At 37.0% G+C, this 27,621-nt stretch overlaps 1 long non-coding RNA gene across 1 annotated transcript; it reads left to right on the forward strand.

Moving 5' to 3' along the window:
* The first annotated feature begins 3,362 nt into the window (after positions 1-3,362).
* LOC107823560 (uncharacterized) lies at positions 3,363-21,048 on the forward strand. Its single transcript, XR_001656673.2, has 2 exons — positions 3,363-3,840; positions 20,636-21,048. It is a non-coding gene; the product is annotated as an uncharacterized LOC107823560 (long non-coding RNA).
* Positions 21,049-27,621: the final 6,573 nt, after the last annotated feature.

The raw sequence follows: 27,621 nt of genomic DNA on the forward strand, positions 1-27,621 counted from the left end.
TCAGCTGTAGTAGCTATGACGGCCTTTTCAGCCTAGCTTTATATTGATGTTTAGTTAGCGCTAGTTTCCATTCAGTTTTATATTTTGCTTCGCAAATTATCTTGCAAGGTGGCCCCATGGCCAAAGTATGACATTATGTGTTCAGAGTCCCTTAGTCGCAATTTGGTACGCCAGGTTAGGTGAGGCACCGGGTGCTTGTCTCGCTCCTAGGTTCAGGGCATGATAGCCTCACCCGGCTCAAACCAACCCACCAGAGATCGACACCATCTCCCATACAAAGCCTCATACGGAGCCATCTGAATACTCTACTGGTAGCTGTTGTTGTAGGCAAACTCTCGCAAGGGGAAGAAACTGATCCCATGAATCCCTGAAATCAATGACACAAGCACGTAACATTTCTCCAATATCTGAATAGTGCGCTCGGACTGTTCGTCCATATGGGGTGAAATGATGTACTCAACTCAACCTCGGTGCCCAACTCTCGTTGTACTGCTCTCCAAAAACTGTGATGTAAATTGCATGCTCTTATCATGGACACTGGCACATCGTGAAGTCGAACAATCTCGTGCATGTAAATATCAGCCAACCGCTCTGAAGAATAAGTAGTCCCTACTGGAATGAAGTGCGCAAACTTGGTCAGGCAATCCATAATCACCCAAATGGCATCAAACTTCCTCGAAGTCCGTGGGAGCCCAACTACAAAATCCATGGTGATCCGCTCCCATTTCCACTTTGGAATCTCTAGCCTCTGAAGCAATCTACCCAGTCTCTGATGCTCATACTTTACCTGTTGACAATTAAGGCACAAACTCCATTATATCATTCTTCATTCTTCTCTACCAATAGTGCTACCTCAAGTCCTGGTAGATCTTCGAGGCACCCAGATGAATGGAATACCGCAAACTGTGGGCCTCCTCAAGAATCAACTCACGTAGCCCATCTACATTAGGCACACAAATTTGACCTTGCATCCTCAACACCCCATCATCCCAATAGTAACGTCTTTGTCATCACCTAATTGAACTGTATCATTAAGGACAAGCAAATGAGGATCATCGTATTGGTGCTCTCTAATGCGATCATATAAGGAAGACCGAGAAACCACACAAGCCAGAACCCGACTGGGCTCCGAAATATCTAATCTCACGAACTGGTTGGCCAAGGCCTGAACATCAACTGGAAGAGGTCTCTCACCAACAGGAATGAATGCAAGGCTACCCATACTCATTGTCTTTTTACTCAAGGCATCAGCCACCACATTGGCCTTCCCGGAATGATACAGAATAGTAATATCATAGTTCTTTAGCATCTCCATACAAATCTCCGCTGCCTCAAATTTAGATTATTTTGTTTGAACAAGTGTTGGAGACTTCGATGATCCGTAAGTACCTCACAAGACACACCGTAAAGATAATGCCTCCAAGTCTTCAATGCCTGAATGATGGCAGCCAACTCCAAATCATGAACAGAGTAGTTCTTCTCATGGGGCTTCAACTGACGCGAAGCATAAGCAATTACTCTATCCTCCTGCATCAAGACACACCCAATACTAATCCAAGAAGCATCACAATACACTGTATAAGATTCTGAAGGTCAAGGCAAAACTAGAACTGGAGTTGTGGTCAAGACAATCTTGAGCTTCTAAAAGCTCTCCTCACACTTATCCGACCACCTGAAAGTAGCACCCTTTTGGGTCAATTTGGTTAAAGGTGATGAAATAGACGAGAAACCCTCCACAAAGCGATGATAATAACAGGCCAAGCCGAGAAAGCTCTGAATCTACGTAGCTGAGGATGGTCTAGTCTAACTATGAACTGTCTCTATCTTCTTTGGATCCACCTGAATCTCCTCACTAGATACCACGTGCCCCAAAAACGCCACTGAACTAAGCCAAAACTAACATTTGGAGAAGTTGGCATAAAGCTTCTCCTCTCTCAACCGCTGCAACACAATCCTCAAATGTTGGGCATGCTCCTCCTGGCTAGGAGAGTACACCCGGATATCATCAATGAATACTATGACAAACGAGTCGAGATAAGGCTGAAATACATTGTTCATCAGATGCATGAATGTTACTGGGGCGTTGGTCAGCCCAAAAGACATCACAAAGAGCTCATAATGACCATAACGGGTCCTGACTGCTGTCTTTAGATTATCCGAGTCCCGAATCTTCAACTGGTGATACCCAGACCTCAAGTCAATCTTAGAGAACACCCTCGCTCCCTGAAGCTGGTCAAATAGATCATCAATGCACAACAAAGGATACTTGTTCTTGATCGTAACTTTGTTTAACTGCCTATAATCGATGCACATCCGCATAGTACCATCATTCTTCTTCACAAACATAACTGGTGCACCCCAAGGCGACACACTTGGTCTGATAAACCCCTTATCAAGTAGTTCCTGAAGCTGCTCAACTCAGCTGGTGCCATACGATACAGTGGAATAGAAATGGGCTGAGTACCCGGCACCAAGTCAATACCAAAGTCAATATCTCTGTCTGGCGGCATGTCCGGCAAGTCTGTAGGAAACACATCCGGAAAATCTCGCACCACTAGAAAAGAATCAATAGTAGGAGTATTAGCACCAACATCCCTCACGAAAGCCAAATAAGATAAACAACCCTTCCCAACTGTTGACATCCAATTTTGTCCCTCCTTTCTTCCAAACTATTTCTTTAATCTTCTAATATCAGTAATAATGTAAGAATAGTTATTTTACCATTTTTAGCACAAACTACACCTAATTATTATTATTATTTACTTAATATCACTACTTTTATTATTATTATTATTATTATTATTATTATTATTATTATTATTATTATTATTATTATTATTATTATTATTATTATTATTATTATTATTATTATTATTAATGTCATTACTATCGTCTTTATCATTCATACCTTAATCATATTTATTGTTACCTTTCACGAAAAGCATTTTTATTTCTTTTATCTCACTAAGCGAGAACATTTTTGCAATAACTTTTAAATATTACGAAATTATATTTAATAAATCTTGCGGCATGTTACGATTAGTATTTTATGTAAACGTTAGTAATTATAATTAGGTATAATAAATAAGTTAGTTACTTGATTATTTTAACATTAATATTATTGTTGATTATTAGAAGCCCAAAGAATTTCAAAAGAAGAAAGGAAATTTGGCCTAGTTAGTAGCCCAATATCTTTCTACTAATTCTACCGGCCCAAATCACGCCCAACAAGACAACCCAAGTAAGTCCTTAAACCAGCCCAAACAAATATTAGCCCATGTCTCAATTCTTTTCTAGATTCTTCCACTAGAAATATGTCTCTTTTGGATTTCAAAAATTCTATTTAATTATAAATAATTTTCTCCTCAAATCCACCACTGTATGTTTGACCTCTCATGCTACCAGACGGAATAGTCTGAATTGGCAGACCCCTCCATTTTCCCCTTTCTTGCTGCACAACATCCCAAGTTTTGAAGGCTACAGGAGAAGCCCAACCATTTTGGGTATTAATCTGAAACAAATCTGCTCAAAGTCTCGGGCAAATCTCGCTCATTATATGATGAACGGCTATTTTACCGTTCAAAACCCCACATTTCAAAACGTTAGAGGTAAAAATCCCGCCCAAAGAACCCTAAAATCCGCCTATAAATAACAAGTTATTGCAGCCATTTAGGGGGGAGCTTCAGACGACACCTCTATTCCCCTTCCAGTTTAAGTTAGCCTCTTAAGCTTGGCAGAGATTTTCTCTGCTCTAGTTATGTAGCTTTGTTTGTGAAAGGAGTTTGGACTGGAGAGTTGAGTGGCCCTCGCAAACGCCCTTAGTTCACTGCCCCGAAGAAGGTCAGTAACTTTTCTTCTCTCTGTTTATTTCGACTCTAAAATTTGAAACACTTTTATCTTACGGTACATTCCGTGAAAGTTGTTTAGCTTTTGGTTTTGTTAAAAATAGATGGTTAATATGCTCTTCGTCCTACTTTCGAGTCGTCATTCTGTGCGTTTTGGTTTTCTCCCTAGAAATCGTGTATTAGTCAGTAGTAAATAGTAATCTCGCAATACTATTTAGGATGGATATAGTATTTGCTCACTTAAATATCACATAAAAGAAAATAAGAAGTCATACAACTCGTTAATGTAACGGTTCGTATTTCTTAGATTACAAAGCATGACGATAGTTATATTTATTCCCAGAATATATAAACCATGTATCTAGAAGTCAAATATTGTGTATGAGATTTTCTTTATCTTTTAGAAATAATGCTTATAAGTTTCTAAAACATTTTTTTGCTCGGAAAAAATTGAACCAAAGCAAACGTGCTTTGTGCTTAATATAGATCTCGTTTCATTCAATATGTTTGCTGAAATCTTTAAGGCAAAAAGAAAGTTCTGTTTAATATACATAACTCCGAATATAATATTTTGATCTATCATTTTCACTCATCTACTTGAAAACTAAAATATAAATATGAACTCATCGTGACTTTATGAATTTCTTATTTGAATATGTTCTTTGTCCAGATACTATGTTGAAATTTAAATATTATGTGTTAATTCTCTGTAACTGCACTGATGTAGTTCTGCTATTTTCACTCACTTAGAGAAGCATGCCTTAGGATACTTTTGTTAAACTTTAAATGAGAAAATTGAAAGTTTCTGTTTGAATACTTCAATAGAGGATGTGTTTGAATCAGGGGATACGAATCTGTTAGTATAGCATTTTTAACATGACAAATCGTTTGCTGCCTATTAGAAGTCACAGTGTGACTCAGAGTCTGCTGCCTTACTTCTACTAATATCAGTTGTAATAGCAATACGACAATTTATATGAGTAAATAAATAGCGCAAATATTGTTCATATTCATGTTTATACTTATAAATATCACTCTTTACGGTTGTGCGAGGAAAACCTTTATAAGTAGGATTATAAACTTTTCTAATATAATGCACAAAGTGAGGGTTAAAAGAAAAACTATAGGGTAGCACATAACAGTAACCATTTTTGCCAATTCTTTCCGATCTTTTTTTGGATCATAATATAAAATACCACCGGTAACAGTGTTAATTCCCGGTTGAAATTGATTTGACCCGGTACTAAGGTCAGCCATACTAGGTGCACTTGTCCCCTCGGCCAAAGCTTTCATACAAAAATATCTAGCTTTATCTTGAGGGTGTAGCATATGTGTCTAGTTAAACTTCCCGCCCCCCCGATTTCCAACATATTTAAAAACTAACTCTTTGCCACAAGTTTTACACTTAGCCCTATTTTTTTCCTCTTAGTTGAGTAAAAAATGGCCAAACAAGAGATGTTTCTGCCCGTTTAGAAAGTTGTCTAGAAAATGTAGGGGCAGTAACAGGAGGGTCAGACGGGGATCATTTAGATTATTATTAGTTGGGTTAACTTCAGGAGCATGACTAGTGAGTGTATCGTCATCCGGTTGCGTTTCATTAAAATCTATTTCTTCATCATCATTTCATCAATAGTTGGATTACCATAAAGAGCATTCATATATTCATGGTTTAATTGTTCACCGGGTGCAATATTATGACAAAATTGACTCTCGGTAAATTGTAATAAACTATTATCGCTATCAAGAATAGCAGGTGTAAGACAGGTAACAGGTTTCGGCCAGGGAGGCGGGGGAAGTGGAGGAGGAACAGATTGGCCGCTAGATTCACCACTCTTGGATTTTCCCTTATTACTAAACATTTTTTTTAGGGAATAAGCCATCTTAATTAATCAAACAAAGTAAATAAAACAAACAAAACTATAATATTAAAACTTAAGAGTTGGAACGAGTTTACCGAATTGACGAATAACTTGTTGAAAAATAATTATCGTTGAAGACTTGAAGACTTCAATTCACCAACTTCACAATTTTGCACAAATTGTAACAATAAAGTAAGCAATTATAGAAGAATATTAGAGAGAGATTGATGATTTTGTGAGAAAATTAACATCACTACATATGTTAAGTCAACCCAGTTAATGTATTTTTAAAGAAAACAACTCCGTTAATGTACTTTAAAAGATGGCAAATAAGCAAGAACCGAATTTTCCATAATCAGCCCGTGTACGTACTCGTCACCTTGCGTACACATCGCTCACATATCACAAACTATTACAACAACACCAAATCCTAAGGGGATTTCCCACACACAAGGTTAGACAAGTCACTTACTTCAAATGTCGCTCAATCAATCGGTAAGAATGCCTTTCCCTCGACTTTCCAACTCCGAATGGCCCAAATATAGCAAAAAGTAATTAGATAACATAAATACAACTACAAGAAATTAATTTAAATAATGAAACTACGACTTTAGCAAAGAATCGAAAATTCGGCCCAAAAGGTTGACCAGGCCCCACGTCTCGGAATCGGTTAGAGTCAAAAAATACGAACACCCATTCGACCATGAGTTCACCCATACCAAAATTACCAAAATCCGATACCAAATAGCTACTCAATTCCTCAAATCAATTCTCCAAATCCTAACCTCAAACTCCCAATTTTCACCTTAAATATACACTAACTAGGTGGGAAATCAACGGGGAAACAAGATTATTGATCAAAAATAAACACAAGGGATTTATCTCAAGAAATTCCTCGAAAATGCTCTCAAAAATCGCCCTAGACCGAGTTTGCAAAGTCCAAAATGACAAAAATCACGAAACCCTTCGGTTTTAAATACTGCCCAAGCTTTCCGCACATGCAGCCAATTTATCCGCATCTGCGGCCCCTGATCCGCTTCTGCGGAATCAGCTCTTGGCACCCATTCCTCTTCTGCGGTCCAAATCCCGCTTCTGTGGGTGCGCATTTGCGCAAACACGTCCACTTCTACGGACATGCCTTCCCACACTCGTCCGCTTCTGCGACCAATCTTCCGCAGAAGGGACTCCGCTCCTGCGGTCTTTACGTCGCATCTGCGACCACTAGCCAAGTCCCCCAGCCCTGCATCTGCGCCCAAGTGCTCGCTTCTGCGGGCTTGCACCTGCGGTAAATCTTGCGTATGTGTGATTACACCAGAACAGCCCAGCACCAGAAAATCTTCTAAGTCCAAAAATGATCTCTTAACCATTTGAAACTCACCCGAGCCCCCCGGGACCTCAACCAAATATACCAATCAGTCCTAAAATATCACACGAACTTAGTCGAGCCTTTAAATCACATCAAACAATGCTAAAAATACGAATTACATATCGATTCAAGCCTAATAAACTTCAAAGTTTCAAACTTTTACATCTGATGCAGAAGCCTATTAAATCAAGTCTGATTGACCTCAAATGTTGCACATAAGTCATAATTGACATTACAGACCTATTCCAACTCCCGGAATCAAAATCCGACCTCGATATCAAAAAGTCCACTCCCGGTCAAACTTCTCAAAAATCATCATTTTTTCAACTTTCACCAATTAGCGCTAAAATGACCTACGGACCTCCAATTCAACATCCGAACATGCTCCTAAGACCAAAATCACCCTACGAAGCTATAGGAACCGTCAAAACTCCATTCCGGACTCGTCTTCACACAGTTCGAACTACGGTCAATTCCTATGACTTAAACCTCTATTTTAGGGACTGTGTGTCCTATTTCACTCCGAAACCATAAACAAATCTTCTCGGCAAGTTACATAACCACTAACTGAAGTAGAGGGAGCAATAAATAGGGTTTTGGTGCTAATTCTCTCAAAACGACCGGCCGGATCGTTACACTGCGCTAAACCCAAGGCCATACCAAATCTTGCTTCTGCGCCACTCCAGCTGCACCTGCGGCCAACCCCTCGCAGGTGTGATCACACCAGAGAACTCCAAGCTTCAGCAATGCACTAAGTCCTATTTTCGATCCGTTAACCATCCGCGGGAGGCCCCCGTGATCTCAACCAAACATATCAATAAGTCCTAAAACATGATACGAACTTAGTCGAGCCCTCAAATCACCTCAAACAACATCAAAAAAATGAATCACATCCCAATTCAAGCCTATTGAAACTAAGGAAATTTCAAGTTCGACGCCGAAACCTATCAAATCACGCCTGATTGACCCCAAATTTTGCACACAAGTCACAAATGACACCACTCTCAGTTAAACTTTCAAATTTTCAACTTTCGCCATTTCAACTTTCGTCAAATTTTCAAATCACGCCATTTCTGGACACGCTCCTAAGTCCAAAATCACCCAACGGAGCTACTAGAACCATTAAAACTCCATTCCGGAGTCGTTTACACACAAGTCTAACATCCGGTCAACCTTTCCAACTTAAGTTTTCGGCCTTGAGACTAAGTGTATCAAGTCATTCTGAAACCTCTTCGGATCCGAACCTACTACCCCGGCAAGTCATGTAGCAACAGTAAAGCATAAAATGAGCAGTAAATGGGGGAAACATGGCTATAACTCTCAAAACAACCGGTCGGGTCGTTACATACGTAGTCTCTAAGACTAGGTGCCATCATTAAATCCTCCGGTGTAGAATTGGAGTCGTGACAATAACCATCCCCGCAAGTCATAAAACTACAAATGCATGTGTGAAGCTTCAAAAGGGGAAACGAGGTTCAAATATACAAAACGACCGATCGGGTCATTACAATCTATGTAATTAATTTAAATTAAAAGTGATTTAAAACATAAATTATATTGTATTTGAATTAATTTAGAATTATGGTTTTATATTAATCAACTTCCTTTATAGTGTTTAAAATATTCTCTTATATATTTGTCATTTTAACAAAAAATTGTTTATTATCACTTTTTACCAAACACATCGGTAACTTATTTTAACTGCAATACATACTTTTATCCAAACATGTAATTTGTTTATAAAATAAACTCAAACACTTAAAAGTATTTTTCAACACTTGATGCTTAAAATCTACTTAAATTAAGCGGGTCCATATGGGCTCATAGCCAAAAATAATTTAACTTGCGACCTGGTATAGTTTTTTTTTTTTTTTTTAATTTCAATGTATTTATTTTAACAGCATCGTTTGTTAGAGATCCATAATTTATTGCTTAATTAGAGGATGTCAAGAATATATTACAATCATGATATTAAATATTGTTCACAATGCTATTAAATATGTTCTGAGCTTATCAGAATCTTTAGCTGGCAAACTTAAATGAACAGATTCTTCAGCCACGTATTTTCGATTCATAATTAATGTCATTTCAAAGTATAATCCAACCATGACATGGAGCAGTATTTAAGTTACCTCGACTAAAGTATAACGGTAGCATATATGAGAAGGAAATGCATCACTATATGTGATCAAGTAACATACATTATTTCTTCCATATATCTACTCTTTTTTATTTTTATTTTATTTCTTGTTGATTAGAATTTAGAATTAAGTAACATTCTTATAATTCTTAAACCCTACACATAATATATGCATGATATATGAAAATTCTTTCATAACAAGGGTTATGTATTATTCTAGTGAAAGGTGTTTTATGATGTATCGACAAGACCTTTTTCCCCTTTTTGCCCCTCTAATTTTTATGTTCCAATTTGGAAGAGTAATTCTCATTTAATCAATTTACTAGGATAAAATTGTTTACAGTGATAACTTTCAAATTTAAAGTTATTTTAGAGTATCCAGAATTTCAATATATGTTTTTGACGTTTTGATATAGATAAGTAAACTACCAACTTCACACAGATAAAATCACTAATATGAAGTATATAAAATTCATCTGACCGCATACTCAGAATGCTAAGGAGACATGCGACTTAAAGTTGAATAAAATATGGCTAATGCTGAATTGCCATACCCAATTGAATTTGTTTTTTTAACATGTGAATGTCTACAATTAAACTCAAAGTGATCATGTGCCCCTCTAATAAAGTAAAACCTGGCTCCTATAACATAAATATCCGGTCCCTAATTCTCTTAAATTTGACAAGAGTAGGTTGCTCTAGTAGTGAGCACCCTCCACTTCCAACCAAGAGGTTGTGAGTTTGAGTCACACCAAGAGCAAAGTGGGGAGTTCTTGGAGGGAGGGAGCCGAGGGTCTATCGGAAACAGTCTCTCTATCCCAGGGTAGGGGTAAGGTCTGCGTACACACTACCCTCCCCAGACCCCATTAGTGAGATTATACTGGGTTGTTATTATTGTTGTTGTTAGCTAGAGAAGGCGCGGGTACCAAATTTATCTTGCTAAAGAAACAAATAAATAAATAATATTCTTAAAAAAAATAGAAACAAATAAATAAAATAACTAAACACTAAACGCTAAGACCTAAAAATCCCTTTTCTACAGATCCTAAACCCTAGAAACTTTGAGCTTAAATATTGTATTTTCCATCACCAGAACGTTTTTATAGAAAAAAAAGTAAGGAGATTTGTACTTTTGTGTGGGGGAGAGGCATGTGCATATGATTTAAATACGCAATTCTTAGTTTAGTTATATATTAGATACATGAATGTATTATATGCATTTAATTTGTTCTTTTCACTAAAATAGTAAAAATTTAATAAAAATGAAGTGAAAAGTAAAGAAACCAAAAATAGAAAAGAAAATCTCTTTACAAACCTTTCTTTTATTGATCTTCTTTTTCCTTCCATTTTAATTGCCTAATCCTCCTACTATTATTTCTTTCCTTTTTCTCTCTACTCCTATCTTACACTCCTATTTATTTCTCTTTCCTACAATTGCTCTTTTAATTTAACATTTTGGAAATATACTATTCAAAAATCTTAAAGAGGGGAAGAAATTTTATTTTTTTAGGTGATGGACGCGTTAACACACCATATTCAAGGGGATGTGCCATGTGCATGCTATTCGTCGATGACATAGTTCTGATTGATGAGTCGCGAGCCGGTGTTAACGAGAGGCTGGAGGTTTAGAGACAAGCTCTTGAGTCTAAGGGTTTCAAGCTGAGCAGGACGAAGACGAAATACCTGGAGTGTAAGTTCAGCGCTGAGCCAGGGGAAGTGGGCATGGATGTAAGGCTTGATTTGTAGGTCATCCCGAGTAGAGGCAGCTTCAAGTACCTTGGTTCGGTTATCCAGGGGGAGGGGAGATCGACGAGGATGTCACACACCGTATTGGGGTAGGATGGATGAAGTGAAGGTTAGCATCTGGAGTCCTGTGTGACAAGAGACTGCCACCGATACTTAAAGGTAAGTTTTATAAAGCGGTGGTTAGATCGACCATGATGTATGGGGCTGAGTGTTGGCTCGTTAAGAACTCACATATCCAGAAGATGAAAGTAGCAGAAATGAGGATGTTGCGGTGGATGTGCGGGCACACTAGGATAGATAAGATTAGGAATGATAATATTCGGGAGAAGGGGCATGTGGAGGTTAGCATCTGGAGTCCTGTGTGACAAGAGAGTGCCACCGATACTTAAAGGTAAGTTTTATAAAGCGGTGGTTAGATCGACCATGATGTATGGGGCTGAGTGTTGGCTCGTTAAGAACTCACATATCCAGAAGATGAAAGTAGCAGAAATGAGGATGTTGCGGTGGATGTGCGGGCACACTAGGATAGATAAGATTAGGAATGATGATAATCGGGAGAAGGTGCATGTGGCTCCCATTGATGACAAGATGCGGGAAGCGAAGCTTAGATGGTTCGGACATGTTCAGAGGAGAAGCCCAGATGCTCCGGTACGGAGGTGTGAGCAGCTGGTTGCGGAGGGCATGAGAAGAGGTAGAGGGTGGCCTAAGAAGTATTGGGGAGAAGTGATCAGGCAGGATATGGCGAGGCTCCAGATTTCCGAGGCCATGACACTTGATAGGAAGATGTGGAGGTCGAGTATTAGGGTTGTAGGTTAGGAGGTAGTTGAGTCGTGCCTTACTTCGTACCATGGTGGGACTAGCCATGTAGGGTTTTTGATAGCTAGTGGGAATGTTGTGGCTTACTATTTCGCTTTTCAGTGCATGTCCTATTTACTAGCTATCGCTTTTGCTTTGCATCTTTTTTCTAGATTTCATGGTGTTCCTATTTTTCTTATGACTTGTGGTGATACTAATATTTACTAATATTGTTTCCCTTTGCTTTGCATCTTTCTTCTGGATTTCATGGTGTTCCTATCCTATGATTGTTATGATTGTCTCCCTTTTTGTCCTTTTGTCTTTTTCTTTTTTGAGTCGAGGGTCTTTCGGAAACAGCCTCTCTACTCTTTCGGGGTAGGGGTAAGGTCTGCGTACACACTACCCTCCTCAGACCCCATTAGTGAAATTTTACTAGGTTGTTGTTGTTGTACCACATTCAATTTAATACTTGGAGTTACTATATATGCAAAACCTTAAATAAAAGAATTGAAAATAATTAAAATTGCTACACTTCTAATTGGGTAGAAGAGAAAAATACCAAAAAAAAGTGATGAAAAATAATTGGTCATTTTAATTATGGAGATGTGCCACGTTATATCTCTACAAGTCATATACAAATAATAAAAAAAAAAGAAATAAAAAATAAAAAAGTCATATACAAATCGCATTCTTCACACAATGACCAATAATCTATTAATCCAGCAAAATATAAAAACTTCTATACTATATATTTTCTACTCTTCCAAAAAAAAAAACAAATCAGAAAAATGCTTGTAATACAAGAGTACCATTGCAGCACAATAATCGATATACAACACACAAACAAAAAAAAAAACAACAATGACTTGAAAAGTGGAAGTTGCATACGAACTACAGAAATAATGGGCATTGATAGAAAAGCTTGCCAAAATTAATCTCTTATCATTGAATTGCTTGCCAAATTTCTTCATCGACTCCTGGAAATTGATAGAAAAATATTTTTAATATCACCATCAGCATCACCTTAGTCTACTCCATATCTATATACATAAATATAATCTAATATGTATAAGTGTGGATATATGAACATTTGCTGAAATATTTGGTTTCACTATAATTTTTACAACATGTAATACGAAATACTGTTAAGGTGAAAAAGAATTTGAAAACTCACCAGCCATGTTGTTGAAATGAAACCAGAGACCATAATATATAGTTGGATTAGAAATTGGGTGATCAAGTAGAGAATGGGAAAGATCAAAAGATAAATAACCGATTAAATACAATTTAATACTCATAAGTGTATAATTACTTCTACTAACAATTGGAAAAATGAAACAAAGAGCTTTCATCGGATTTGTGAAGAAAAATAGGAGGAGTGGGGAGAAGCCGTTTCTGATTTAATTGCTAGTACTCCTTTCCAGCTTTATTTTACACCTTTTCTTCTTTAAGTCACTAAAGCTGCTTATTTTACCCAATTAAATTGAATCTCTTCCTCTCCCTTATTTAATATTCATAATTAATGTATATAATGAAAGATGTAATTCAATTCCAAAATTTTCTCCTCTTTCCTTATTTAAACTCGTAACAATAATTATGAGGAAAAGCATTAATTCAATTTCAAATTTCCTCCTCTTTCCTTATTTAAACTCGTAACTATAATTATGAGGAAAAGCATTTTAATAATGGAGATTGTACTAAAATTAGGATGAAAGTTAAAAAAAACAGGAAAAGAGATAAATAAGAATGATGGTTTTAGAGGACTGCCCAATTCCAATTCCCAACTTTATATTTATATATAGATCCCTTTTTCTCGAAATCTGAGAGAGAAAATGACACAAAATGATTGATTGTACTACATAGGCCATCTCTAGTAAGAAATTGTTGAGGTTTTGTTTTTAAGATGAAATATTCTTAAAATGAGGGTGAATGGGGAAATGGAGGGAAAATGAAATTTTGAGTAAAATTTTAAGTTTCCCCCTCTTGACAATGAGACATTGTCCCATATTGGAAGAGGAAGACATTTTTGGTGGGTATATATATAATTGCTCTTCTTGTAGCTCTTAAAGAGTTAAGAAGAAAGCAAGCCTAGCGCCGTCGTCGTCGCTCGGCTCGGCTTCGGCTTCGGCTTCGGCTACGGCTACGGGTCGTCGTCGCTCGGCTCGGCTTCGGCTTCGGCTTCGGCTTCGGTCAAATGATTGATTGATTAATTTTTTGGACCAAATTTATTTGTTAATAGTAAATATTAACGTAAGATTATCCGCATTTGTAACGGATATTTTTCAATCCGTGTATTGACCATTTGGCAGCCGCCTAATGCTCTTCCCACCATGAAGGTGCTTGCTCCACAAACATGAAGTGCTTGCTCCACAAACATGTAATGCTTGCTCCACCATGGAGGGTGGACGTTTGGTCTTCTTCAACATTTTGCTGCTATATATATGTGCAGCAGATGTTGAAGAAAGACACTCAACACAACACACAATTCGCTCAACAAATTGGCTATACAGTGCACTCCTTCCTCTCAGCATTTCCATACGAATTTCTGAGTTTATACTCCTTCGTTCTGCATTGTTTTTAACTTCAAACAAAGCAACTGTAAGTGTGATTTGCTACCGAACTTTGTGTTCGCTGAAACACTGGGGTTTGAAGTACCGCTACACCAGTGTGTTATTCGTTCTATCCTGGGAGGAAATAATCCATTACCTTGGGTACTAGGAGGGGATTAAATTCCTTAAGGAAACACTGTGAATTCAGTGGGCTCGAATTTATTATTGTTTCATTACGTTAACTTATATTTTGTAGAATTATTATTTACAAATACAGCAATATTGGCGGGAATAACAATCTTAATAACAGTTTAATATTAATTTCTGTATTTGTGTTATTCTTATTATTCTGCAAACTAAAACCTTTGTGGTTTATGTACTCCCGTTTTGGAGAGTTAAGCCTTCGTGGCTTTTTGTTGGATATTAAAATCTACGTGATTTTTACTCCAGTTTGAAAACGTGTATTAAACGTTTGTTTGTGTCATTCTTTTACAAAAAAAATGATGACTGAAAGCGAAAACCAAGCTGTTCCGATGGTAACTGCCAACGCATCGACAAGCCGAACACCGGCGTTGGCACCGGCAGAAAAACCCGAAAAATTTTCCGGGATTGATTTCAAGCGCTGGCAGCAGAAGATGTTCTTCTACTTAACTACGTTATGTCTACAGAAGTTCATCAAGGAAGATGTTCCTGATCTGCCAGATAAAACTCCAGATAATGAACGCTTTCTCGTGATTGAAGCGTGGAAGCATTCTGATTTTTTATGCAAGAATTATATTCTTAGCGGGCTGGATGATAATCTGTATAATGTATACAGTAGCATGGAGACCTCAAAAGAATTGTGGAATGCGCTTGAAAAGAAATATAAAACTGAAGATGCCGGGATGAAGAAATTCGTTGCCGCAAAATTTTTGGACTACAAAATGGTAGATAGCAAATCTGTTATTACCCAAGTCCAGGAATTGCAAGTGATTATTCATGATCTACTTACTGAAGGTCTTGTCATCAACGAAGCATTCCAAGTAGCAGCAATGATTGAGAAGTTGCCTCCGTTGTGGAAGGACTTCAAAAATTATTTGAAACACAAACGAAAGGAAATGTCCCTTGAAGATCTCATTGTTCGGTTGAGAATCGAAGAGGACAATAAAGCTGCTGAAAGGAGAGGCCGTGGAAATTCAACAATAATGGGAGCAAATATTGTTGAAGCTAACAAAAAGAGGAAGAAGGCTTCTGGTCCGAAATACAACCCAACCAAGAAGCGGTTCAGTGGAAACTGCTACAACTGTGGAAAAACTGGACACAAGTCTACGGAGTGTCGTGCTCCGAAGAAAGACAAGAAAAGAGGTCAGGCAAACATGGTAGTAAACCATGATGATATTGATAACTTGTGTGCCATGCTTTCTGAATGTAACTTGGTGGGAAATCCTAAACTGTGGTGGTTTGATTCAGGAGCCACTCGCCATGTTTGTGCAGTTAGAGAGGCTTTTGCTACTTATGCTCTTGCTGAACCCGGAGAGACAGTTTATATGGGAAATGCTTCAACAGCAAAAGTTGAAGGATATGGGAAGATATTTCTGAAAATGACTTCTGGCAAGGTCATGACTTTGAACAATGTCCTTCATGTTCCCGAAATGAGAAAGAATTTAGTCTCTACTGGACTTCTTGTTAAGCACGGTTTTAAGTGTCTTTTTGTGTCCAACAAGGTTGTAATTAGTAAGAATGAAATATTTGTAGGAAAAGGTTACCTCACCGAGGGCCTTTTCAACCTAAATGTAATGGTTGTGGAAAATAATAATAATATTTTAGCTTCTTCTTACTTACTTGAGTCAAATGATTTATGGCATGTACGTTTGGGACATGTCAATTATAAAACCTTGCGGAAAATGATTAACTTGGAAGTACTGCCCAAGTTTGAATGCGAAAAATCAAAATGTCAAACATGTGTGGAATCTAAGTATGTTAAACATCCTTATAAGTCAGTTGAAAGGAATTCAAATCCTTTAGACTTAATTCACACAGATATTTGTGACATGAAGTCAATACCATCTCGCGGTGGAAAGAAGTATTTCATAACTTTTATTGACGATGGTACTCGATATTGCTATGTTTACTTACTGAATAGTAAAGATGAAGCAATAGACGCATTCATGCAATACAAAAATGAAGTTGAAACGCAACTTAACAAGAAAGTAAAAATGATAAGAAGTGATAGGGGTGGTGAATATGAATCTCCTTTTGAAGAAATATGTTTAGAATATGGAATTATTCATCAAACAACAGCCCCTTACACGCCCCAATCTAATGGGATTGCGGAAAGAAAGAATCGCACATTAAAGGAGATGATGAATGCATTGTTGATAAGTTCTGGTTTGCCACAGAACTTGTGGGGGGAAGCCATTCTTACGGCTAATCGAATATTAAATCGAGTGCCCCATAGCAAAACACAATCCATTCCATATGAAAAATGGAAAAGAAGGAAGCCCAACTTGAATTACTTTAAAGTGTGGGGGTGTTTGGCAAAAATGCAAGTTCCTAAACCCAAAAGGGTAAAGATAGGACCGAAAACCGTTGATTGTGTTTTCATAGGATATGCGACAAATAGTAAAGCATATCGATTTCTGGTTCATAAATCAGAAAATCCCGACATTCATAATAATACGGTTATAGAATCAGATAATGCTGAGTTCTTTGAAAATATATATCCGTATAAAAAGGAATGTGAGTCGTTTGATGAAGGATCTAAACGACCTCGGGAAGAAACAAAAGAAAGTACATGTAATCAGGAGAATTCAAGACGTAGTAAACGTCAAAGAACGTCTACATCATTTGGACCAGATTTTGTGACTTTCTTATTGGAGAATGAGCCTCAAACATTTAAAGAAGCTATGACTTCTTCGGAATCATTGTTTTGGAAAGAGGCAGTCAATAGTGAAATAGAATCCATATTGAACAACCATACATGGGAATTGGTTGATCTTCCTCCTGGAAATAAACCTTTGGGTTCTAAATGGATTTTTAAGAGAAAAATCAAAGATGATGACACTATTGATAAATTCAAGGCAAGGCTCGTAGTCAAAGGGTATAGACAACGAGAAGGTCTAGACTACTTTGATACATACTCTCCAGTTACAAGAATTACGTCCATACGGATGTTAGTAGCATTAGCTGCAGTGTATGGTCTTGAAATTCATCAAATGGATGTTAAGACTGCCTTCTTAAATGGAGAGTTGGAGGAAGAAATTTACATGGAACAACCTGAAGGGTTTGTGGTTCCAGGTAAAGAAAAGAAGGTATGTAGACTTGTTAAGTCTCTTTACGGACTAAAACAAGCACCCAAACAATGGCATGCGAAATTTGACCAAACAATGTTGTCAAATAGTTTTAAGATAAATGAATGTGATAAATGTGTGTACATTATAAATGTTCCAAATCACATAGTCATTGTTTGCCTATATGTGGATGATATGCTGATAATGAGTAATGACATTGCCAACATAAATGCTACTAAGCGTATGCTCAATAGCAAGTTTGATATGAAAGACTTGGGAGTTGCTGATTTAATTCTGGGAATTAAGATCCATAAGACTCCTCAAGGTCTGGCATTGTCACAATCTCATTATATTAAGACAGTACTTGAAAAATTCAAGCACTTGGGCTTTAAAGTTGCAAAGACTCCAATTGACGTGAATCTTGCATTAGCAAAGAACAAAGGCCAAAGCATATCACAATTGGATTATGCTCGTGTGTTGGGATGCTTAATGTATATCATGAATTGTACACGACCAGATATAGCTTATGCTATAAGTAAACTGAGTCGATATACGAGCAATCCAGGCCAATCTCATTGGATGGCAATGAAACGAGTTTTGGGATATTTAGAACATACCCAGAACTTTGAATTGCACTACAGTAATTTCCCTGCGGTGATTGAGGGATACTGTGATGCAAATTGGATCACCGGGTCAACTGATTCTAAGTCCACGAGTGAATATGTATTCACTATTGGTGGAGGAGCGGTATCTTGGAAGTCGTCCAAACAAACATGTATTGCCCGCTCTACAATGGAGGCTGAATTCATAGCCTTAGATAAAGCCGGTGAAGAAGCTGAATGGCTCCGGAATTTCTTGGAAGACATTCCATTTTGGTCCAAACCGTTGGCACCAATATGCATACATTGTGATAGTCAAGCGGCAATTGGAAGGGCTGGGAGCGTTATGTATAACGGTAAATCTCGTCATATACGACGAAGACATAAAACCGTTGGGCAATTACTCTCTAGAGGAATTATCACGATTGACTATGTAAAGTCAAGTGATAATGTGTCGGATCCACTTACAAAAGGCCTAACTAGAGAGGTAGTTGAGAAATCATCAAGGGGAATGGGGCTATGGCCGAGAACAAGTCATTGTGGCGGTAACTCTACCTAGAAGACTGGAGATCCCAAGATCTAGGTTCAAGGAGATCAAACAAAGTCATTAATGACGGTTCAACATTGTCAAATAAAATTTTAGTCCGTTCTCGTGATGAGACAATGTTCAGTACCAAGGATAAAGCATTAAGGCTTTTTAATGATTTTTAAATTTGATACGGGGTATATCAAATAGTGTATCTACAGGATGACACGTTTAGGAATCACCTATGTAAGTGTGAAGTGTTAGCCGCTTCAAGGAGAACTTTGTAAGGCCAGTTCTCTACGCACTTATGAAACCAGGCGGTGTTCATGGCTGAAACGAACACAACAATGAGAACCAAAGACGGTTAAGGGTTGATTGTGTGACTTATGGTTGTCTAGGTATACACCAAAGATCGACGGTTCAAAGATATCGAATCTACCTATTGACCGAGTATATCCGACATAAGTTTACTACGGAAAGTTCAAAGGGAAACCTACTTATCCAGATGCGATTAATCCTTACTTGTAAATCACACAGTTTTTCCATGCATACTTCCGTGATATAGCCATTCCCCATTCATGTGGGGGATTGTTGAGGTTTTGTTTTTAAGATGAAATATTCTTAAAATGAGGGTGAATGGGAAATGGAGGGAAAATGAAATTTTGAGTAAAATTTTAAGTTTCCCCCTCTTGACAATGAGACATTGTCCCATATTGGAAGAGGAAGACATTTTTGGTGGGTATATATATAATTGCTCTTCTTGTCGCTCTTAAAGAGTTAAGAAGAAAGCAAGCCTAGCGCCGTCGTCGTCGCTCGGCTCGGCTTCGGCTTCGGCTACGGCTACGGCTACGGCTTCGGCTTCGGCTACGGCTTCGGATTCGGATTTGATTGATTGATTAATTTTTTGGACCAAATTTATTTGTTAATAGTAAATATTAACGTAAGATTATCCGCATTTGTAACGGATATTTTCCAATCCGTGTATTGACCATTTGGCAGCCGCCTAATGCTCTTCCCACCATGAAGGTGCTTGCTCCACAAACATGAAGTGCTTGCTCCACAAACATGTAATGCTTGCTCCACCATGGAGGGTGGACGTTTGGTCTTCTTCAACATTTTGCTGCTATATATATGTGCAGCAGATGTTGAAGAAAGACACTCAACACACAACACACAATTCGCTCAACAAATTGGCTATACAGTGCACTCCTTCCTCTCAGCATTTCCATACGAATTTCTGAGTTTATACTCCTTCGTTCTGCATTGTTTTTAACTTCAAACAAAGCAACTGTAAGTGTGATTTGCTACCGAACTTTGTGTTCGCTGAAACACTGGGGTTTGAAGTACCGCTACACCAGTGTGTTATTCGTTCTATCCTGGGAGGAAATAATCCATTACCTTGGGTACTAGGAGGGGATTAAATTCCTTAAGGAAACACTGTGAATTCAGTGGGCTCGAATTAATTATTGTTTCATTATACTAACTTATATTTTGCAGAATTATTATTTATAAATACAGCAATATTGGCGGGAATAACAAAAATTAATATAAATAAGTTTATGGAATATTTAATATACAAGGAACATATTATAGAACTATTATTGACCATTCCAGATGCCAATTCATTACCTTGGAGGTCTATAAATTACACTATTTTCAAAGCAGGATTATACTCAAACAAAAGTTTCATACAGAGTGAAGTACTATTTTCAATATGGCATTTCTTAAGCTGGGTTTCATTTACGCAATTCTTCTCATGGCAACCACTAGTTAGTATCTATCTCAATCTAGCTCTGCTAATAACTCTAATCTAATGTGATTTTTACAATGTATGTATGTATGTATGTATGTATGCATGCATGCATGTCTCTCTGTTCATGACGCATAAATATGCTTTATTTTGTTATATATATTGTAATGTAATTTTGATAATTATAATAGGGATATTTTTCAGTTAATTTGATGTGTTTCTCCAAGATGCAAGTGATGGCTGCACGGGATGCGGATTATGATCTCTCAAATGTCCAAAGAAGATTACTCCCGCAACTTAATACTTGTTTTAGATCTTGTCAACGGGACAGTGATTGCAGTGATTGTTGGATTTGTTGTTCACGTTTATTCGCAACATTCAATACTCTCCAGTGTGGTATCGACGTGGGAGGCCATATATAACAGTACGTCCTGTAGCCTATTGAAATAATCTGCTACAAAAAAATGTTGCTCGTTTATGGTATCCTGTAGCTTCTATGATTCCTTAATGGTTACTTTTTCCGTGTTTATCATGTGTTGTATGAATAATGAAGATTGTCAAGTGATGACACTCGATTCAAGAATAAAGACATATTTTGATTTCATATTGTCTTAGTTAGATTATGTCTATACATAATACATTCACAAGTTTTATCTTTAGATGTATTGCATGCGTAAACTACTGAAATCTTTTCTATTTGTCCTTTTATATAATATTTTATACCTCACATCTTAATAACAAAATATTTCTTTTTTTGATGATGTTGTCATACCCCGAAACTAGGGTGTGATGTGATGGCGGCCAACTCACCTTGCACGTCGAGCAAACCTTGTTTTAACTAACTGAAATTCTATACTGAACATCATACCAAAGGCATCTATATATCTCTATAAAGGAGGGCCAAGAGGTGGTGACATGGCATATCTATTAAGCTAGAATTACCATTTACCTTTTTTTCTTAGATTTTTGACTTTTCTCCTTATTTTCCTTATTCTTTTATTAAGCCACTATATCTTTTCCGGCGTTTCAAAAGTGCATTCTTTTGGTTACAACTTTTCAAACGCCTCGCTTTCTTTTTCCACCATTTTTAATCGGTCACAACTTTTCCGGGATTTAAATAATTACGCTTTGAATGTCTTTTGTAACATATTTCACATGAACTTTCATCTTCTGAACTTCACTTCCCACCATCATTTACCCATCTTTTTCTGCCTCCTTTTACTTCACCGTACCAGGAATTGCCTCTTTAGATTCCTCAAGTAAAATTAATTGGTCAATGGGTTCTGTTACAAGATCACCTTTCAAGTATTTTCCCCTTTTCTTCATCTAACCAAATTCTTCTTCTGGAGCATATATCCATATGATATGATTAATGGTAACTAGCTAGATCTTCTGGAATTTTTTTTGTATTCCAAGTGTGAGGGATATTTATATAGTATATGATCATATGTCAGAGTAGAATTACATTGAAGAATTTATCTTTTTATTCTCTACTGATTTTCGTTTATGAATAATTGTGTACGCTGTTACGTAGTCATCTATTTTATTTTTTTAATGTTCTACAATGGTGATTCATCTCATGTTCTGACAATCTTTTTTATGATAATGAATCTCAAGTGATGCAATATGTCGGTAATTCATCCAGAATAACCTGCCAACGAGGAGCTATCTTTAAATTTCATAATATAATGAGCAAAGCGACCATTTACAGTTACATCCTATGATAAGTGTTTACACATTTAAGAATGTATACATGTTTGAGATAAGTATTATCTATATGTCACGTCTAACTTTTACAACTCTTATATGTTCGGTTCAAAGAGGGGAAGGCATGAGAAGTTATACTCATTGGCTAATAGAGGATTGTATCCTTTTTTTATTTATATATTTGTTTGCTAATAGATGCGTAGTAACGATCTATGAGCTTCTAAAATAGTATAATATTTTAAGCATCAAGTTTACTCCTTGCTATTACCTCTTTTTGTTGCGACTAAGAAAAATGTACGCTAATAAATGATTGTTAACTGGCCATATTCTTTGAGCTTCTGTTTATTAGAGCCGCATATATGACCTTTCCATTCTTATCTTTTCACCTTTTCACGCATTTTAATACAATTACTCATTTATGTCTTTATTCCTTCCGATACAGTTATTTGTTCATTTCGTGAATAATTTATTGTTTTGCCCTAAATCCTAATATTTGCTGAGAGAAACACTAAATTATTGAGATTTGATATGTTTTTAGTTTAGAGTTGTACCTAACAATCAAATTGAGCTAACAAAACCACACACACAAATGCACTCTTAACATAATTGTGACAGAGTTGGGAATTTTGAATTGGCACCTGCGGGGATTAGAATAGTGAGAAAATAGACCGGAGATATACAAAAGAATGGAAAGAATAGAAAAAGAAAATGCCTTAGAGAACAAAATTTATTTGATTGATCTTTTTCTTTTTCTCCTTTACCCATTAATATTTCCTTTCCTTTTTATATTTTTTTTAGAGAAATGAAAATTACATATCAATCTTATGAAACATAAGTGTTAACAATTCATACTAAGAAGATTAACAAACGGGAGGGAGGCATCTCAAGTGTACATCCCTGTTGACCTGTTCTTTACATTATATTTTTTTCTCCTTAATTATTTTTTAAATTTTTTATTTCTTTTACTCAATTTTACATATTCTGCTGATAAATTTCACATATGGTGGTAGAAACACATGAAAAAGTATGCTTAGTACAGATTGATTTTTTAAATAAAAATTATGATATTACATGAAACTATATTTTACTTTTTTCATAAGCATGTATACTAGTTAATAAATAAATCTTAAGATAATAACTGTCAGAACACTGAATTATCACATAAATCTTAACATGTTTGACAATTAAACCCACCAGAAAGTTACGAGTCTTTGTTTGAAAATAAATTGAGTACATAGATCTTTGGGGCATTCCAAGGCATTCCCTTGGAATGCCGTAAGTAATTAATAACTGCTAAGGGTCTGAAAAAAATATTAACAACGCTGAAAAGAATCAATGACTCGCCACTGAGTCTATTGAAATCGTCGCTAGCCATGTGCTTCATCACCATCAAACTCAATGCCTGCTACACGACGTGGTAGATCGAAACGGGCTAAATACCACCAAATGATACTTAGAAAGTCCCGTTGACTATCACAATCCAAATCCCAACCAAAGAGTCATGATGACACCTAACTCTACTTGCTAGATAAGCCAACACATAAAAGCAATATTAGAATTTGAATTTAAACATCTAACAGTAGCATATCATAAATAAAAACGTAAATGATTGCAAACCAACAAATAAGTCTACATCAACCACAATTGTCGAATAAAAAACCTCATGACTGGTGTCAAGAGTACACGAGTATTTACGAATAATACAACCCATATATCTAAAATGTTCAAAATATTGTCTGGAATGTAGTACAGTAATCATGGGGTAAAGAAGGTGACTTCAAGGTATTCGCGAACGAGCATGCAGTACTTCCTCAAGTCTCCTGAAGTACATCCATTGAGCATCTGCCTTATCCCTATCGGTATCAATACCTTGATCTGCACAATAAGTACAAAAGTGTAGTATGAGTACTATTGACTCAATGTATTCAATAAGTATCTTAACTAACCATGGTGAAATAGTAACGATATTTTAAGTCAAAGATTCTCATTTATCAAACTTGCCCATTTACTATATATATATATATATATATATATATATATATATATAAAACACATAACGGGGAAATAAAAAGAGACATGAATTGATGTTATTATGGCATATTGGGTCATCGTGGATTAATATTGATAAGATAAGGCACGATGAATTCTTGTGTTGGCTCTTGGATAGGATCCGTCCCTGTAGAGTTAGGTGATCACCCATGTTACATTGGGTCCTGTGAGCACAAGGCAATACATGAATTGTGTGTCGAGACACATGGATCTTATGCTAGATTCGTGGACATCGATATGGTGGAGTTTAGAGTATGCATAAACGTCATAGACTCGTGTAGAAGTATGATAATTATGCTATTTGATGCATATTATCCTTATATGTGAAATTTTGTATTTTATCTTGTCACGAACCCAATTTTCCTCCGCAGGATGTCGTGATGGTACCTAATCTCCACGACTAGGTAAGCCTAATATTTGATAACAATTGAACAAATATAATTAACAAAATACTTAAAACCAGTATGATAACTCATATAACTTCTGAAAAACAGAATCTCAACCATACAATCCCCCAAGAACTGTGGAACAGAGTCATAAGTTCTATAGAAAAAAACTAAGATATCTAATACATCACTATTTGAAAGAAATACAACAGGAAGTAAAATAGGGAAGGTGACTCCGAGTCTTGCGGACGCCGAGCAGGCATACCTCAAAGTCTCTGTAAGGCAGCTACACATGATCTCTAACGACCGGCACGAGCAGACGTACCTGGATCTGCACAAAAATATTCAGAAGTATAGTATGAGTACACCACAAAGGTACCCAGTAAGTATCAAGCCTAACCTTAGTAGAGTAGTGACGAGGCCATATCAAAATACCTACTAGGATATAAATAAACAATATAAAAATATAACAAGGATAAATAATAGAAAGCAGAGAAATAACTGATACGAACCAAGATAATAGCGTGAACTAATAGCAGAAATTAAGCATGGAGATAGCATAAAAGAAGCAACTAAAGAGAATGACAATGATCATATATGGACAACAACTGCCAGAACAAATAAGAATGAAACAACAAGAAATGTTCCCACCAAAACTCCGTGCAACATGAAATAAACTGCAAGAATCACAATGAGGTACCGCCTCGTGTTTAATGAATCACAATCGAGGTATCGCCTCGTATTCCCAATTCTCAATTTCAATCACAATCTTTCCCTATACCATCGCGTGAGCCTTACATTTGAAATAGGTTTTGAAAACAGTTTTTTCGAAATAGCTACACGTACTTTAGCCTACCTTATGACGCCGCGTGGCTTCAAGTAGTTTCCGTACAAGCAACACACACATAAGTCCCACCTTATACCGCCGCATGCACATCAATCCCAAGCCTTATACCGCCGCATGCACGTCAATATCACATCACAATAACAACTCGCACCACACGTGCCCATATATCACAATTTGCCAATAACTCACAGTATCAATATTTCCACAATAATAGCCCACGGCTCCACCATAACAGGTATAAGAATATCAACAACAACAATGAATGTAAAATGCTCAAAAGGATGATGTTCCAACAATATCAATTTCGCCTCAATGTGATAACGACTTTCACAACTTCAACACCAATAACTCAACAATGAGTGACAATGTATAACCACAATGTTAAATAAAAATAACTCACAATGGAAGAGATAACGTGTAGCAATGACTTCAAATAATGGGAGTCAATAACGAAAGAGATAACATGAACAATAACTTCAAATAATGGTAATCAACACTGAAAGAGGTAACATGAACAATGACTTCAATTAATGATAAGCAAAAATAAAAGAGATAACATGTAACAATAAAAGAGACAACAAGTTCAACTAAAACATGAGAGCAAATTAGATCAAAAAGTCATAAAGCTCTCTCGCCCAACCAGAATCACAACCCAAATTCTAAGATGACTTCAGATATTATTCTTCCAAACATGCCGTAATCAAATCCGATAGCACTCACTCTAGGTCCAATGACCTCATCTTATCAAATTCAAGCAGCTCTACTGACATGCCACACCAATACTACCAAGAGCCACAAACCGTGCAATCCGTGCACCAATAATCAACAACTCAAATTTACATAAAAAATGAAAAGTAAAACAAATAAGAGAACCGCCTCGCAAGCTCAACAGGTAACACCACAAGCGCAATACTATGAACCCATTACACATAGTAGAACCAAGACATATGAATCTAACAAGAAAGATCATATCCCAACATGACTCCATCATCGTGCGTGACCCAATCCAAACACCGGTCCACATGAAATATCTTGAGCCATAATGCTCAAAATCAACAACTATACGCAAATCAACAACAAACGGCTGAAGTGTGTGACCATAACCATGTAGAAACGGATAGCACAATATACCTCAAACGGGAAAGACCATAACCAAGGCACAATCAACCATTCACACACCCAAGAACCATCTCGTTCGAATTTCACCACAAGGCCCAAACAAAAATGCATCTTGTGAGCAAATAACAAACATATCACAACCCATTGTAGCATAGCAGAGTAACACATAGAACCTATGAACAAGCTCACTCTAACCGAATGACACACCTCTCAACAATAGTAGTGCTGAGTAAACAAATCCGACCTGATGTAGACTACATATCCTCAATAGGCCTACCTATAGCCCCCAATCAATTCCGATCCTCCCGAAATATATTGAAAACCTTCCCAAAGATCTGATGAAACCTATCCATAACACATACCATCAACTGTCTAACTCTGGTCATATCTTTATAGTCCACAACTAAGGAATAGTCCCCCTCTGAGACTCCCAGTCTCCAAATCAGGAGAACACATAAATCACCATATCCGATCCCAATTCCATCACTCGAATGACTAACACCTCTCTCATACACAATCATCTCATGAGAAATACTTCTATCATTCTTCTATACCACATAGAAAAATATGAACACCAGTAGTCGATCAACCGGGCGAGTACTGCAATACCAATGTAGCATTTGTAAGTCAAAACACAAGGCGCCTTCTTAAATGTGCACTCTTCTTAGGTAATACCCGATAGTGCCATCTTTCTTCTAAACATCATAAACCGTCCATACTGTTTGGAACTCATGACCTTCCCTTCGAAACTGAACCACGACCTTGTACATAAAATTCTCAATTCCATATGTCGCACCGCATCTATCATGCCATCATATGAAAACACGAGAATCCTATTATCAACTCTGAGTCACAGGAAAAGTACACACTCAATCAGCAAGAAACCTTCCACTTGATCCCATCCAGGAGAAAATCACAATGCGCAACAAACTCCCCATGCTTGTAGAAAACATCCATCTCAAGCCATGACAGAAATCATTGAGAACTCTTCAAAACCTATTTGCACATAACCAAGCCATCAGAACTGAATCTCTATAACTCAACCAAATCACGCATGTCACCAAACCCA

The sequence above is a fragment of the Nicotiana tabacum genome, chromosome 12 (assembly GCF_000715075.1).
Source record: "Nicotiana tabacum cultivar K326 chromosome 12, ASM71507v2, whole genome shotgun sequence".
NCBI classification, from domain to species: domain Eukaryota; kingdom Viridiplantae; phylum Streptophyta; class Magnoliopsida; order Solanales; family Solanaceae; genus Nicotiana; species Nicotiana tabacum.